Source organism: Dipodomys merriami, unplaced genomic scaffold (genome assembly GCF_024711535.1).
Source record: "Dipodomys merriami isolate MVZ:Mamm:240054 unplaced genomic scaffold, mDipMer1.0.p SCAF_843, whole genome shotgun sequence".
In the NCBI taxonomy this organism is placed as follows: Eukaryota; Metazoa; Chordata; class Mammalia; order Rodentia; family Heteromyidae; genus Dipodomys; species Dipodomys merriami.
In genome coordinates, this window is record NW_027206450.1 from 89,911 (window position 1) to 106,241 (window position 16,331).

The following is a 16,331-nucleotide window of genomic DNA, read 5'->3' on the forward strand; positions in this document are numbered from 1 at the left end:
ACCCCTAGATGTGGAAATTGTAGATACTGAGGGTTAACTGTATAAATTGCTTCATTGATTTCACGTGCTCACGTGGAATGCCTCTCCAGAGACTAATCAGGAACTACTATAAAGATCAGAAAGACAGAAACTTGACCTTCTTATTTTGCCATAATTACCCACTAAATAAAATATGAATAAGTTTGATTCTGTACCTCCTCCTCCTCCTCCTCCTCCTCCTCTTCCTCCTCCTCCTCCTCCTCCTCCTCCTCTTCCTCCTCCTCCTCCTCCTCCTTCTTCTTCTTTCTTCTTCTTCTTCTTCTTCTTCTTCTTCTTCTTCTTCTTCTTCTTCTTCTTCTTCTTCTTCTTCTTCTTCTTCTTCTTCTTCTTCTTCTTCTTCTTCTTCTTCTTCTTCTTCCTCTTCTTCTTCCTTGCACATGCTAGGCTTGGTACCTACCACAGTTCTAGAGCTTCTAAAAAGCTAGTTTGAGAATTTCACAATGTTTAATAATCAACACCAATTTCAGTTTTCTTTCCTAGGCTCCAAAACAGGGGAAAGTGGGGGAGGCATAAATGGGACAGTCATCTAGGGAAAACATTGCTGACTATCATATGTTAATTTTTTGTTCAGTTGGAATTTAAAAAATATATAACCATATAATTTAAGTCCTATTTTTAAAATTTTCTTCATAGGAAAAAAGACCAACTAAACAATTTTTGTCCTTTTTATGTATAAAGCTCACAATGTTGTCTCTGTAATAATTTTTAAAACATTCTTTTGAATATGACTTCTACCATCTCCTTGGAGGCGAAGCTGAATTCTACATATTAAATATTCTAATCAATAACTAGGAAGTATAAATCAATAGAAACAATTAAAAATATGTCAAACACAATAAAAAGAACAATTATCCATCAAACAGATGCTTATCATCTTGACAGTTTGGGAACAACAGTTTCAGAATGTACAGAAATACTGAAAGAACATCTTTTAATTCATTAGAAAGGGGAAAATACTTAAAATATTAAAAACAAACATGCAGCAATAGATAATGCCTGTAATCCTAGATGCTCTGGAAGCTAAGATCTGAGTATCATAGTTCAAATCCATCCAGGGAAAGAAAGTCCTGTGAGACTCATCTCCAATTAATTACCAAAATGCCAGAAGGGGAGGTGTGGCTCAAGTGAAAAAGCACTAGTCTTGGACAAAAAAGCTCAGGGGCAGTGTTTAGACCTGATTTTAAGCCCAAAGACCAGCGTGCATGTGCCCATACACACACACACACACACACACACACACACACACACACACACACACACACACACATTATTGAAAGACAAATACCAATGCTTTTCCTAATGTATTGTTTCACATTGTAATAGGACTTAAGGCATTAGTGGGTCTAGATTCCTACTATAGTATATATGTTTGAATAGGTTATTCAGAGAAAACTTTATTTGGAAAACTCTAATACTCAAATTGTAGCTTATTTTTTAAAATATGGGCGATGGACCAAGTATATTAATGACCAGGTATAGTTATAAGGGATAAAACTCTGGCTTGATTTTAACATCATTATTTTATTTTTTTAACAATAGAAGAAAGATATTTGACTTGAAAGAGACACAGGATGAGATTCAGAAGAGATGGTGAGTCCATTCTTTGTAGAAATGGGCACATCAGACTTTTGAAGTTATTATTCATTTTTGGCATAAGACTTGATTATTCAAGTATGTGCAGTTACTAGATAAATAACTTAATATGGAAATAATAAATAAGTGTTATCAGTGCATACAAAACAATTGGTTCTGAACATCTATATTATGCAATGATTTGTACTGTTCATGTCACAGAACTGACTTAGAAGGCTGATTTAAATCAAATATATATATTTGGTCAGCGTTAAATCCTCTTTTGCAAATTCTGCCTCCTCGAAAAAAAAAGGATATTACCTATTTTATCAGTAATCAAGAATAGTAAGTTATTTTAAGTATTTATATATTTTATCCAAGTATGATCCTCCAATTTATCATTCCAGGTGCTAGAGTCTAACCATCATGGTGATGGATAGTCACATCCTAATGGAGAAATATGTAGCTTGCCCTGCTTGCATGCTCCCCAACCTTCCCTTCCATGGCTCTATATTTACATTTAGTAAAATTCACTCATCTAATAAAGTCAAGGACAATGGCAGCTCCTCCTTGAAGATTCTTCTGTCAAGAATAAGCAATCAATCATTAATTTGATAATATTTCATTATAATGCAGTCAAATATAGAAATTTTTGAGCTTTTTTTCCATGAAATTTACTTCATGTGATTGTTGATTTATAGTTGGTGGTATTGGACTTAAAACAATGTACGAGTTTCAAAGATTTAAATAAAAAGTTGCACATTGCCTTGTCTAGTGACAAATTAAAGAGAGAATTCTAGGTTCTTATATTCATCCCAGTGTGCTTTTGTTTCCTTGCTGGCTTTTTTCCTACAGTGATGACCAATTTCATTATTTGGCATAGCAAAGTTTTCTCATTTTTGTAGTCCTGATTTTATCATAGGTGTTATTTTCCTAAGCATTCTGCCCATGATAAATTAATCTATTATTATAATCACATCTTAGAACATTCATATTCAGTAATTATTCTTATATTCCTTAATAACATCTCATTATATTTTAAAAATTGTATTAATTTATATAGTCAGCAGTAGGGCTGAACTCAAGGTCTGACTGCTGTCTCTTAGCTTTGTTGCTCAAGGTTAGTACTAGATCACTTCTAGATGTTTGGTGGTTAATTGGACATGAAAGTCTCATGGACTTTCCTGCCCAGGCAGGCTCTGAACTGTGATCCTCCTGAGTAGCTAACATAACAGATGTGAGCCACCAGTCCACAGTATATATAGCAGATTACTTTTAACAATAGAAGAAAGTAATTTTACTATAGAAATTTTGTCTTTAGGAGAATTCTTTCAATGTTTGATACAAACTTTTACATGTTTAAATATTATTTTGGTATCACTGTTGCTTTTTATAATTTTTCCACTTTGTATTTGCCTGTATTATTTGTACATAGACTTTTTCACTGTTATTCATACATACTATATAACTCTATCACAATTTATCCCCTTTATCACTTTCTCTCTTTTCTACTTCCCTCTTCTTGAAACAATTTCAACAGGTTTTATTGTACTCTTCTTACACACACACAATATGAACAGAATATGTAGAAGATAATACTGCACCCTCCCCCTCCATGCCCTCTTGTTTTATCTTCTCCCCTTCCACTGGTACCGCCCCTCAAACAGGTTCTCTTCTGTTTTATATTTCTGTCTTTCATTTTTACAGCTAGATACTGCATACAAGCAAAAACATATAATATTTTACTTTCTCAGCATATTTACTTTTGCTTAATATAATGGTATCTAGTTCTATCCATTTTGCCATCAATGACATATTTTATTGCTATGTATAGTTGAAAACTCCATTGTGGATATATTTCAAATTTTCTCATGAATTTTATTTATATATGTATATATATATTGGGTCAGTCATGGGGCTTGAACTCTAGGTCTGGGAGCTGTCCATGAGCTCTTCAGCTCAAGGCGAATGTTCTACCACATAAGCCACAGTGCCACTTTTGGTTTTCTGGTGGGTAATTGGAGATAAGAATCTCAAGGACTTTCCTCATATTTTATCCTAGGATTACAGGTGTGAGCCATGGGCGGCTAGCTTAATTTTATATTTTATATATTTATCTATTTGTGTGCAATACTGGTGTTTGAACTTAAGGGCTTTCATTCTTGCTTGACCATTTTGCGTTGCTCACAACTGGTGCTCTACCACTTAAGACATGCATCCAGTACTAGGTTTCTGCTGGTTAGTTGTAGAAAAAGATCTCTCAGATTTGTATCCCTGGTCTGGTTCTGAACCACAATCCTCAGATCTCAGTTTCTTGAGTAGCTAGTATTATGGGCATGAGCCTCAGGCAGCCAGAATAACTTTTATTTTTTATAAGTAGATTGCTTAAGGTGTTGGCTTGGGTTTCCTGAGAGAAATTCATGTTTAATTTCTTGTTTCTTTTAAGGTTATCAAATGAATATCTTTAAATTTGCAAGATGTTATTATGTCAAATATGAAATAATATTACTAGGTGGCACCAAGTTTCCTTTTAGATAGAAAATATTTGGCTGGCTTCCAACCAAAATCTTTACATCTCAGCTTCCTGAGTACCTAGGATTGTAGGCATTGGTCACCTCTCCTGGCTGAGACAAATATTTTTGGTAAGGAAAATCACTGTGATGTGGAACATGAGACATGATGAATATAGACTAAACAGGAATATTTTGAAAGCTTTAACAAAACTGAAGTTATCACAAATTTGCAGGCTTCAATGAGGAGAAAAATGACAAAGAAGTTACAGAAGCAGAGAATTGGAGACTAAAGAAAAGTTAGTGAATAATTCCCTGTTAGCAGAACTACTGATGATTTCTTTTTAGAAAACTTCAGCTTGATATACTGGTACATGCCTATAATTCTAATTAATTATGAGATAGACACTGGATGTTTGCTGTTGGTATGGTAAAAATATAATACTGAAACTCAAATCTCTAAAGCAAACTGGTGCCATATGTTGATAAGAGAGGCAGAAGTTGGAGGACCACTGTTTGAGGCAGTTAATATGAGACTATCTGAAAAGCAAACTAAAGCTAAACAAAGTGCTAGGGGTATGGATCAAGAGCAATTATCCAGCAAGTTTGAGGCCCTGAATTCCATACCTTCTACTGAGAACAAAAGACAAGGAAAAGGAAAAAGGTTCTTGTTACAATTTTCAAGATATTTTCTGTACAATTTTCTGCTATAATTTCCTTCTTCAATTGCCGTAAAATTTTGAGAAGTCACTTACACAAATGACTACCATTATTTGTGGAAATCAAGGGAAAGTCTTTGCAACCAGTTTTGTAAGACAGAACAACTCTGTAAAATTGAATTCAATGAGATGAAAATGAGAGGTAATGGTTTCATGAAAATGCACTTAATAGCTATGTGTCAGAAGGTGAGGAGCTCATTAAGAGGATTTACTTCCTAAAAGAACAGGAGGATTGAGTTCATTTTATATTAATTTTTAAAAATAGGTTAAATTTGGTTGGTATTTTAACACCTTTAAACAAGGTGTTTAGCCAGTAAAATTATTGTTGAGATTTTTATAAAAGCTATAAGACAATTGTTACATAGATTTTTAGAGAAGCTATTCAACAATTGTTGGATAAATCCCAACAATGCAAATATGTGTCCTCTGTCATCTGGTGGTGTTTCATACCTCATCATCTAAGGTTGGGAGAATATTATCTTCATTTTCAGAATACAGAAATGGAGGCAAGAAGAAAGGTGGTGTATTTCTGAAGGCTGATGTGTAAATTACAATTGAGAATGAGCAGAAACCAGAATCCATGAACAGAAACCAGAATACATGGCTTAAATTCAATTCATTATTTGCAAACCTCGTGACTATACTAATATCTGAAACTCTTCTGCTGGCTGGGTAACATGGAACTGTTTCTTAGAGTTGTCATGTGTTGTTTTTGGTAAAAAGCTAAAAATATTGGTGCTTTATAAAATTAAAGAATATGCCTTTTGTAAAGTGTTATGCACAGAATATGAAACAAGAATTCCATGAACTCTGAAGTTCTTTATGCAGGTTTTCTTAAAATTATTCTTTGAAGAATCAAGATAGTGAAATTATTCACATTCCTTTCATTCCAGAAAGCATTATCTGAACACATTTGAGAAGAATTTCTACAACAGTCTTATAATATATGGGTTTTTGGTGTACTTATTTGTCTTCTCTCTCTATCTTCTTAATGGGGTTATTATTGTCTTATTCATGGGTTTAAGAGTCCTTTATATATTATGAATAAAGCAATTTGTCAAGATCTTTATATTTTGTTTCATTAGCAAAAATGCCTGCTATGTGATTGAACAGAAATTGATGACAACTTTGCCTGAGCAACTAGGAATTCTTTCATTCTAATTCAGTACTCTTTATCAGGTCAAGAAAGTTCCCATGTAATAATTTTGACAAATTTTTACCATTCTGATATTTTGAACAGGACAGAATTATTTTAGCGTCACAGCAGGGAATTCCCCTGTGACATGTCTCCTCTACAGGCATGGAATCCCCATTTGCAAACTGCTGATCATACTGGAAGCAAATTTTTGCTTGTTAGGAATATCGAATTTTTGGCCTATGTACTCAGGATTTTTTTTCCAGAAAACATAAATCCACACATAGATATTAGTCATAGCTACTTGAATTGGAAATAGTAATATTTTTATTCTTGATGTGCCACATCTCTATATAAAACTATGAAAAACACAGTTTGTAACAGAATAAACATGAGTATATCACTTAGAATGTGGGTATGGTTAGTAAACTCTAGGGGATTTTCTAATAGCTTTCAGACTTTTCATAAACATAAATAAAATGAGATGGTTTATACCTATAATCCTAGCTTCTTTGAAAATGGACATGTGGATAGTGGGAGTTCAGGGTTAAGCTGGAAAACATACGAGACCTCCATCTCAGTCAATAAAAGCGGGGTGTGCCAATGTGTGGGTGTTATCCTACCTGTATTGGACATCCAACTAGGAAGTTTACTATCCAGGTAGCCTAGGAATAAACAAATGCAAGACTCTACCTCAAAAATAACCAAAGCAAAAATTGCTGGATGTGGTATGATTCAAGGGGTAAGGTGCCTGCCTGGCAAATGCAAGGCTCTGAATTCAAACCCAAGTACCTACCAAAAAATGAAAAGTCAATAATATGAGATAATTCTCTAAATAACTACTCACTTAGTGTAATTATCTTATGTATTCTCCAAATAATCTTGTAGTGAAGGCATAGAATTGAATAAGCCAGATCAATATAATACTCCAAAATCATAGAGTGGCCCAGAGGTCAGCTTTATGATTATTCAATGTCTGGATCTTCCTGTTCTTAGATCCACAATCTTATGGGGGGGGAACGAATGTATTTATTTACATTTATTTACACCCTTCATCCAGTTTCACATGTTGAAATCCTATCTCAAATGTAATGTTACAGAAGTGGGCTTTTGTGTGTATGTGGATGTTAATTAAGTCATGGAGGCAAGCCTTCATGAATGGGATTTAAATAAACAAAACCAAAGAGATTTCACTCCTGATCTTTAATACAGTGCATCACTCAGAAAAAAAAATACTGACTATGCTGGCATTGCAATCTTGGACCTCCAGGCTCCAGAATGTAAAAATAAATTTAGTGTTTATAACCAATTCAGTGTCTGGTAATGTGTCATCATAAGTCAAAAGGATGAACAGTAAGCCAGCTGAAAAGGACTGTTGTGGTTTCTCTACCAAATTTCCAGAGTCCCTGTGATACTGAAAAATGTTAAGGCTCCTTAGGGAAAATGTTTTAAAACTGCCTTCTTGTCCAACTCTGACTTCACAAATTTTGGAATATAAGGAATGAAATCAAGTGCCCAAGATACCTAAGACAGGACACTTGATCCTCGTCTGCTTTGCTCTTCAGCACCTGGTACAAATTTACACTATATAAACAAGTCAACTAAAGGCAGTTATAATACATTTTAAAATGCATAGCCAGAAAACACTTTATAAACACTCTGTCATTATAGTCTCATTGGCTCCCATGTCCAAAATAGGAAACCAAGGCTTAAAGAGAGGTAGGTAATTTACCCAAATTTGCAAAATTGATATATTTGTACAGTTAAATGCAGACGAAATTGTATCCATACTTAGGCTGATATACCATATGCATTTGTTTTTCTGCAGAAATAAAAGGCTCACGAACTTTTTTTCCATGTTCTAAACTCATATGCACTACCGTGATATCTCTATCCTGGTTGCCCCCAAGTCATATCAGCTGAAGTTGATACATCTCTACCCACTCAAACACAAATAGATAAGAATTGGGCAACTGTACTTTTAAATCCCCATGCAGTAATAATGTGTATTTAACAGTATGAAATCCTGGGCTAGAAAATAAAACTTCTATGATGGTGCTAGGCCCACCTCACATATCTTTCTTTGTCTCTTCCTTCCTTCCTTTTTAGGGCTTGGGATTGAACGCACGGCCTTGTGCATATTAAGCAATTGCAACAAAACTAAGTTACATGGCCATTTCAATCGCTCCAATTTGATTCACTGCTACCCTGTTCCTGATACTTTGTATTACTTGGTCATAGTATTTGGAGACTACTAAACTTCATAAGCGTTTCATCTTTTTTACTCCCTTCCCATGTATCAAGACACTGTGCAAGAAAGAATTTCCTGACCTCCCCAGACAGAGTTCATGGATCATCATCAGGTTCTATTTTACCATGCATAGCACTCTATTATTACATTTATAATAACAACTCACTTAAATAATTGTTCTCTTCTTCAGACCATTGGTAGACGATTGTTCAATCCTATATTTTATATAACCAGGAATAGAAATTTTCTTGTCATGTTTTCCTCTTTTTGACTTGGTAAAATTTTCCTGATTTTGTAGAACTGTTTATTCTCCATGAATATTGTTTCAGGACATTGCTGCATAATGTCTATAATAAAATTAAGAAATTTCCAGCCAAAGAAGACAACTCAGCATTCTAGATGTTAATGACTGTACTCTGGGTTCCTGTGCACTGGGCACTGCATTTGGCATCTCAGTTTTACAACAATGGACAATCTATATTGAAAGTTGCTTTTTTTTGGTTTCCTATTTTGTGCCATATGAAGTATTTAAGGTGTATAGCCAGTTAATTGTGGAAGTATGAGCTGGTAATCTTTTCAAAAATTTTTTGTAAAGATACTGTATAGAGTTGTTACGATTACATGAGTAAGGTAATGAGTACATTTCCTATTGAGCATTGTTACCCCCTCTTTTGTTTCCCCCCTAAATTCCCTTCCTTCTCTATTTCCCAACTCCTCTTTCCCCCTACTTTCGAAGATGTGAAGTTCGTTTTCAACATAGTGTCTTGTACATGCCATTGTTACAATGGATCAAACTGAATCCTTGTCTCAGCATTTTGTTATTTCCCTGCCCCTCCCCAAATTAGAAAAATGTATATACAAGATGGAACCAGGGTCATATGAGCTGGTAATCTTTAGCCTTCAAATCTTAAAACAAAAACAAGCAATGCATGAAAAAAATTGTTCATAATGGAAATCTCAGCCTCCTGATTGATGCTCTGATTCTTCCATTAAAGTATAATCTTGTTAGAATCAAGTTCCAGGCTAAAATGTAAATACCCAGGGAAATGATGACATTAAGTTGCTAATATTTAATTATGCCTTCCTATTAATGAAATAATTTGGAAAATGTTTTTTAAAAAACTGGATGATAGCAAGAAGGATTTTAGAAAAAGGCATTACAGTGGGTAAGGTGTGTAAAATTGTACAAAACTGGAACTACATGCTGGGAAAAGAACAACTTCACAGAGAGGGGTAACTTATTTTTTTTAGATGAGGCAAGTTAAGATGGATTATTATGTAAGAAGAAAGTTTCTATTTGTTTTTTTCTAACAACTAGCAGAGACTTATCTGTTTATAAAAAATAAATACTAGAATGAAAAATTCAAAAGACCTTTAATGATGCATTTAATATTTTGGAGACAACAAAGATTTTCAGGGTAGAGACAGTTCAATAAACTATGGTATTTATAAGCACTGGACTCCCATGTAATCATTATAAGTGATGTTCTTAGAACAGTGCAATTTCTTAGGATGTTATTAGATAGGAAATATATGCATGATATAATGCGATGTAGACTCACACCTGTAATCCTACCTACTCATAGGGGTGAGATTTGAGGATCATGGTTCACAGCCAGCCCCCATAGGAAAATCAATTTAACCATCAAAATGCCAATAGTGGAGCTGTGGCTAACCTTGGGGGGAAAAAGTAAAGCCGAGAATAATACGCAGGCACTGAATTCAAGTTCCACTTTTGGCAACAAACAAATGAATAATCAAACAAATATATCACCCCAAAGTTATATGAAAATATGTATATGCATATATGCATGGCAGAAGGTCTAACCGTAGTGTTCCAATATTCACCTTGTAGAAGTCCAAAATGGGAACAACATAAACATTTACTTAAAGAAAATCAAAAGTGACAATATGTTGGAAATGATCTTTACAACTTGGGGGGCATTGAGAAAGGGAGGAAAAAGGGAAGAAAAATAAAGGAGGGGGCAAAAAGTTAGACAAGAAATGTAATCATTACCTTACTTATGTAACTGTGACCCCTCTCTACATCACCTTGACAATAAAATTAAAATGAAAAAAACTAAAAAAAAGACAACCAAAAGCTTTTACTTATGTTATTCTATTTAAAAGTATATTTTAAAAGAATTATTGGCATGTTTTAAAGTTCTAATGCATTGCCCTACTCTACTGGATTATACTGGAATATGGAGAGAATTATTTACACATGAGTCCATAAGTAAGGACCCCAATGTGATTGTTTCTAACGTATTTATAAGATGATTTATTTGTTGCTTTGTATGTCCCTCCCCCATGGTATAACCCCTGCTTTCACTGTATTTGATGTTGTTATAATTTATGGGGGGGAAGGGAAAAAACAAATCGTTTAAATAAGGATACAGGTGGACCCATTGCAACAATGAGATGTACAAGCTGTTATGTCGAAAAATGAACTTTACAACCTCGGCAAGGGGTGGGGGAGGGGGCCCGGAATGGGAAGGGATGGGAAGGGGAAACAAAGGAGGAGGCAACCTTGCTTGATAAGAAATATACTCATTATCTTGCCCATGTAATTGTAACCCCTCTGTACGGTATTTTCACAATACATTTTTTAATTAAAAAAAAGAATTCGACAAAGAAATGCCAACGTGGACCAAAGGATCCTACCCATAATACCGTGCTTCTACAGCAAATCACACAATCCCCCAATCCACATAATTTGATCATTTAAAGGCGATTGATGAATCAACTTCTCCATTTGTAGAAATACATACCTGTGACAAGGATGGAAAAGGCACCGAAAGCCAAAATGAATGTTACACAATTTTGTGGAAGATTCCATAGATAAAGGAATGTGTCCCACACATTTCCAACTCTCAGTCTGGGAAAGTCAGTCATCCTTACCATACTAATAAAAACACAAAAATGCTAACTGTGGGATTCAAAAAGATTGCATGAGAATATGTGTTCATTGTGACAGCACAGTAACTTCAGTGCAAATTACTGTGGCTCTCTTTCCTTGCCTTATTCCCAATTCATTCTTCAATTCTGAAGGGGAGATTCTGGGGAGCCAGTTCTCTTTGCTCCAATAATTAATGAAAGGAAACAGGTTATTGGAGATAAAATTTCTACACATAGTTCTTGGAATCTCATTCTTTATTAAGCTTACTGAGTACTAATGGGATTATAAAACACAAGAACGTCTTAATTTTTCCACTAATTTTTTAAATGCCTCTTGTAAGAAAAATCAAAATTAACGAAAGAAACACCTCAGAAATCTTATAAAGATATTTGTGGTGTATGGATGCCAGGAAAATTAGAAATGTCACATGTAACTACCAAATGATATTTACAAAGCACAAACCCTAATTCTTCTGTGAGCTAATGTGATAATTACACATTTAAACTTTCCAACAAAATCACCATTGAGAATACCACAGCCAATTTCAATCACAAAAGAAAAGCTGCAAAGAATTGCTAAAATTTTCACCTATTCATTCCTAAAGTTGAGACAGTTGACTCTGCTGCTGTTGACTGTTTGATCCTTTTCCTCCTCACAAATAAATGTGCCTATGTAGAACAATTTATATCTATACATTAAGTTAATGGGTATCTAGCCTTTCTAGTCTGATCTTCAGTCTGAGTAGAAACGATGGAGCATAAGTAGTTTATGAACATGGACCATCCCATAACAAGCAGAAACAAGCTCTAAACCAATTCTAACAGAAACATCTGTGATAATGGAATTATTCTATATATACATTCTCTAACAGAGTAGCCACTGACTATATATGGCTACTCCATCTCAAATATGAATAGTGTCTGAGAAATTAATTCTTCCAATTTCAGTTAAATGAAAATTTTTTTAATTTTATTTTTTTTATTGTGAAAATACTGCACAGAGGGGTTACAATTACTTGGGCAAGATAGTGAGTACATTTCTTATCAAGCATTGTACCCTCCTCCTTTGTTTACCCTTCCCATCCCTTCCCATCTTTCCTCCACCCACCCCATCACACCCCCACAAGTTGTAAAGTTCGTATTCGACATGACAACTTGTACTTCTCATTGTTGCAACAGGTCCACCTGTATCCTTATTTAAACGACTTATTTTTCCCCTTCCCCTCCACAAATTATACCGACATCAAATACAGTGAAAGCAGGGTTTATCCTGTAGGGGAGGGACATACAAAGCAACAAAGAAACAAATGCGTTAGAAACAAATGCATGAAAGACAAAAACATTTAAAATACATATTTTAGGGTTAATTTTCCTAACATCACATTATCTGAACTTTTCTGCTTGACTCATACATATAATAAATAATGCAAATAAGGGAAATCATGGGACCTATGTTTGTTTGGGCTTGGCTTACTTCACTTAATATAATTTTTTCCAAGTTTTTACATTTCCTAACAAATGGATTAATGTCATTCTTTCTGATGGAGACATAGAATTCCATTGTGTATATATATACCACATTTACTTGATCTATTCATCTACTGAGGGGCATCAGGGTTGGTTCCAGATCTTAGCTATGGTAAATAATGCTGCAATAAACATAGTTGTGCTGGTAGCTTTAGTGTGGTCTTGTTTGTAAACATTTAGGTAAATGCCCAAAAGGGGGACTGCTCGGTCACAGTGGAGATCTATGTGAAGTCTTTTGAGGAACCTCCATACTACTTTCAAAAGTGGTTGAACAAGTTTACACTCCCACCAACAATGAAATAAGGTTCCCTTCTGTCCAATCCCCTCCAGCAACTGTTCTTATTAGACTTCTTGATTTATGCCATTCTAACTGGGGTGAGGTTGTATCTCAATGTTGTTTTGATTTGCATTTCTTTTATGGCTAGGGAGGTTGAACATTTCTTCATGTGTCTATTGGTCATCCTTCTTTCTTCTTCAGAGAAGTTTCTCTTTAAGTAATTAGCCCCCTTATTTACTGGGCAGTTGTTTCTTTGAGGATTTGTTGTTGGGGAATTTAATTTTTTGAGTTCCAAGTGTATTTTAGATATGAGACCCTTGTCTGTTGTATGGCTAGTGAAGATCTTCTCCCAATCCGTGGGCTTTCTATTGATCTTGCTAGCTATGTCCTTTGCCATGCAGAAGCTCTGCAATTTCATGAAATACCAATATCCCAATTGTCCAAACTTTCTTTGATTTGTTGTGTTTCCAGGCCTCTATTAAGAAAATTTTGGCCTGCGCGAAGGAGACGTAGGTTTTCTCCTATTCCATCCTGAAATGTTTTCGTTGTGTCTGCTTTGACTCCGAGGTCTTTGATTCATTTGGGGTGATTGTGGTGCAGGGTGATATACAAGGGTCTAGCTTTAGTTTTCTACAAGTAGTTAACCAATTTTGCCAGCACCATTTACTGAAGAGGCTGTCTTTCTTCCTTTCTATTTTTTTTAGCTCTCTTATCAAAGATTAGATGGTTATAGCTCTGTAGGTTCACTACTGAGTTTTCAATTCTATTCCATTGGTCCTGAGGTCTCTTCTTGTGCCATTACCAAGCTCTTTTGACTACTATGGCTTTATAGTAGAGTTTGAAATTTGGTATTGATGTTCCTCCAGCTGTGTTCTTTCCGTTGAGGAGCGTTTTTGCTATTCAGAGTCTTTTATTGTTCCATATGAAATTTTGGATTGCCTCTTCTATTTCCTTGAAGAATGTGGTTGGAATTTTGATAGGTATCGCAGTGAATTTGTAGAGAGCCTTGGGAAGTATTACCATTTTTATGATATTAATCTTTCCAATCCAGGAGCATAGGAGTTTTTCCCATTTTCTAGGTTCTGTTTTGATTTTGAATCAGCTTGAGTAATTTGGGAATGGGGTCTATGGGTTTCTTTAAATACAGGATCATATCATCTGCGAAGAGAGAGTTTTTTTCTTCTTTCTCTCTTTGGATCCCCTTTATGTCTGCATCTTGTCTTATTGCTGTAGCTATGCATTCTAACACTAGGTGGAAGAGAAGTGGAGAGAGTGAACATCCTTGTCTTGTTCCTGAGTTATGAGGAAATGGCTTTAGTTTTTCACCAGTAAGTATAATGCTGGCTGTAAGTTTGTAATATACATCCTTTATTGTATTGAGGAATGTTCTATGGATTCCTAATTTTTCCAGAAACTTCATTATAAAGGGGTGTTGGATCTAGTCGAATGGTTTTTCTGCATCTATTGAGAAAACCATGTGGTTCTTATCTTTGTTCCTGTTGATGTGATGAATAATAAAAATTGATTTGCACATATTGAACAAGCTTTGCATCCCTGAAAAGAACCCTGTTGATCATGGTGTATGATTTTTTGAATGAATTGTTGAAGTCGATTGGCCATAATTTGGTTGAGAATTTTTGCATCAATGTTCATCAAAGAAATGGGTCTATAGTTCTCTTTCTTTGATGAGTCCCTGCCTGGTTTTGGGATGAGGGTTATGATGAATTCATAGACTGTGTTTGGTAGTGAACTTTCTCTTTCAATTTCATTGAAGAGTTGGAGGAGTATTCGTGTGAGCTCTGCAATAAAGGCCTTGCAGAATTCCGCTGTAAAATCGTCTGGTCCTTGACTTTTCTTAGCTGGGAGGTCTCTTATTGCTGTTTCTATTTCAATGCTTGATATGGGCCTGTTAAGATGGTTTAACTCATCTTGGTTTAGTTTTGGCATGTCAATATTTGCTAGGAAAAGGGCCATTTCTGCCAAGTTCTCAAACTTATTAACATAAAGTTTGAGAAGTATTCCCTTAAAATTTTCTGAATATTGGTGGTTTCCGTGGTTTCCATTCTCATTTCTGAGTTTTTTTTATTTAGGTGTGTTCTCTTCTTTTTCTGATAAGATTTGCTAAGGGTCTGTCAATTTTGTTAATTTTTTTGAAGAACCAACTCTTTGTTTTGTTGATTTTTTTCTATAGTTTGTTTTGGATTCTAATTCATTTAATTCTGATTTAATGTTAATTTTTTCTTTCCGTCTACTGGAATGGGGTTTATCTTGCTGCTCTTTTTCAAGGAAGTTCAGATGTCTCATTAAATTGTTGGTTTCAGATCTCTTCAATTTGTTGAGGTAGGAACTCAGAGCTATAAACTTGCCTCTGATTACTGCCTTTCCTATGTCCCAGAGGATCTAGTAATTTTTGTGCTCAGTTTTTTGAATAGCATGAACACTTGAATTTCTTTTCTGATCTCTTCCATGACCCACTCGTGATTCAGCAGTGTGTTGTTCAGCCTCCATGTGTTACCGGACTTTCTTTGGTGGCTTTTGGTGTTGAGTTCTAATTTTATTCCCTTGTGGTCTGACAGAATGCAAGGTATAATTTCAATGTGTCTCAATTTGGACAATTTTGCTTTGTGGCCTAAAATGTGGTCTATTTTAGAAAATGTTCCATGTGTATTCTGATGCTGTTGGGTAAAATATTTGGTAGATGTCTGTTAAATCTAGTTGATCTATGCAGTTGTTTAGATCTGCGGTTTCTCTGTTGAGTTTTTGCGGAGGTGATCTATCTAGTGGGGAGAATGGTATGTAAAAATCCCCAACAATTAATGTCTTTGGATCTATGTGGGATTTGAGGGAAAGTAGTGTTTCTTGGATAAATTTGTGAGCTCCGTTGTTTGGCGAATAGATATTTAGAATTGTAATATCGTCCTAAAGGAGAGAAACCTTAATTAGTATGTAGCGACCTTCTTTATCTCTTCTCACAAATTTTAATTTGAAGTCTATTTTTTCTGATATTAGGATTGCAACTCCCGCCTGTTTATGGGGGCCATTTGCTTGGTAGATTTTGTTCCAACTTTTAACATTGAAAATGTTTTTGTTTTTACGGGCAAGATGTGATTCCTGAAGGCAGCATATATAAGGATCTTGTTTTTTAATCCAACTAGACAGTCTATGTCCCTTAATTGGAGAGTTAAGTCCGTTAATGATAAGAGATAGGACTGAGTGTTATTTGGGAGTTCCACCTTCTTGGTGGCTGCGAAAACTGGGTTCTTCCTATGGTTCTTGGATTCTCAGTTTGGGTGCAGTTTCTTGGCCTCTATTGTGGTCTTGTTGGTTTTCTATGTGTAAGACATCTTTAAGAATCTTTTGCAGGGTTGGTTTGGTGGAGATCTATTGTTTCAATTTTTCTTTG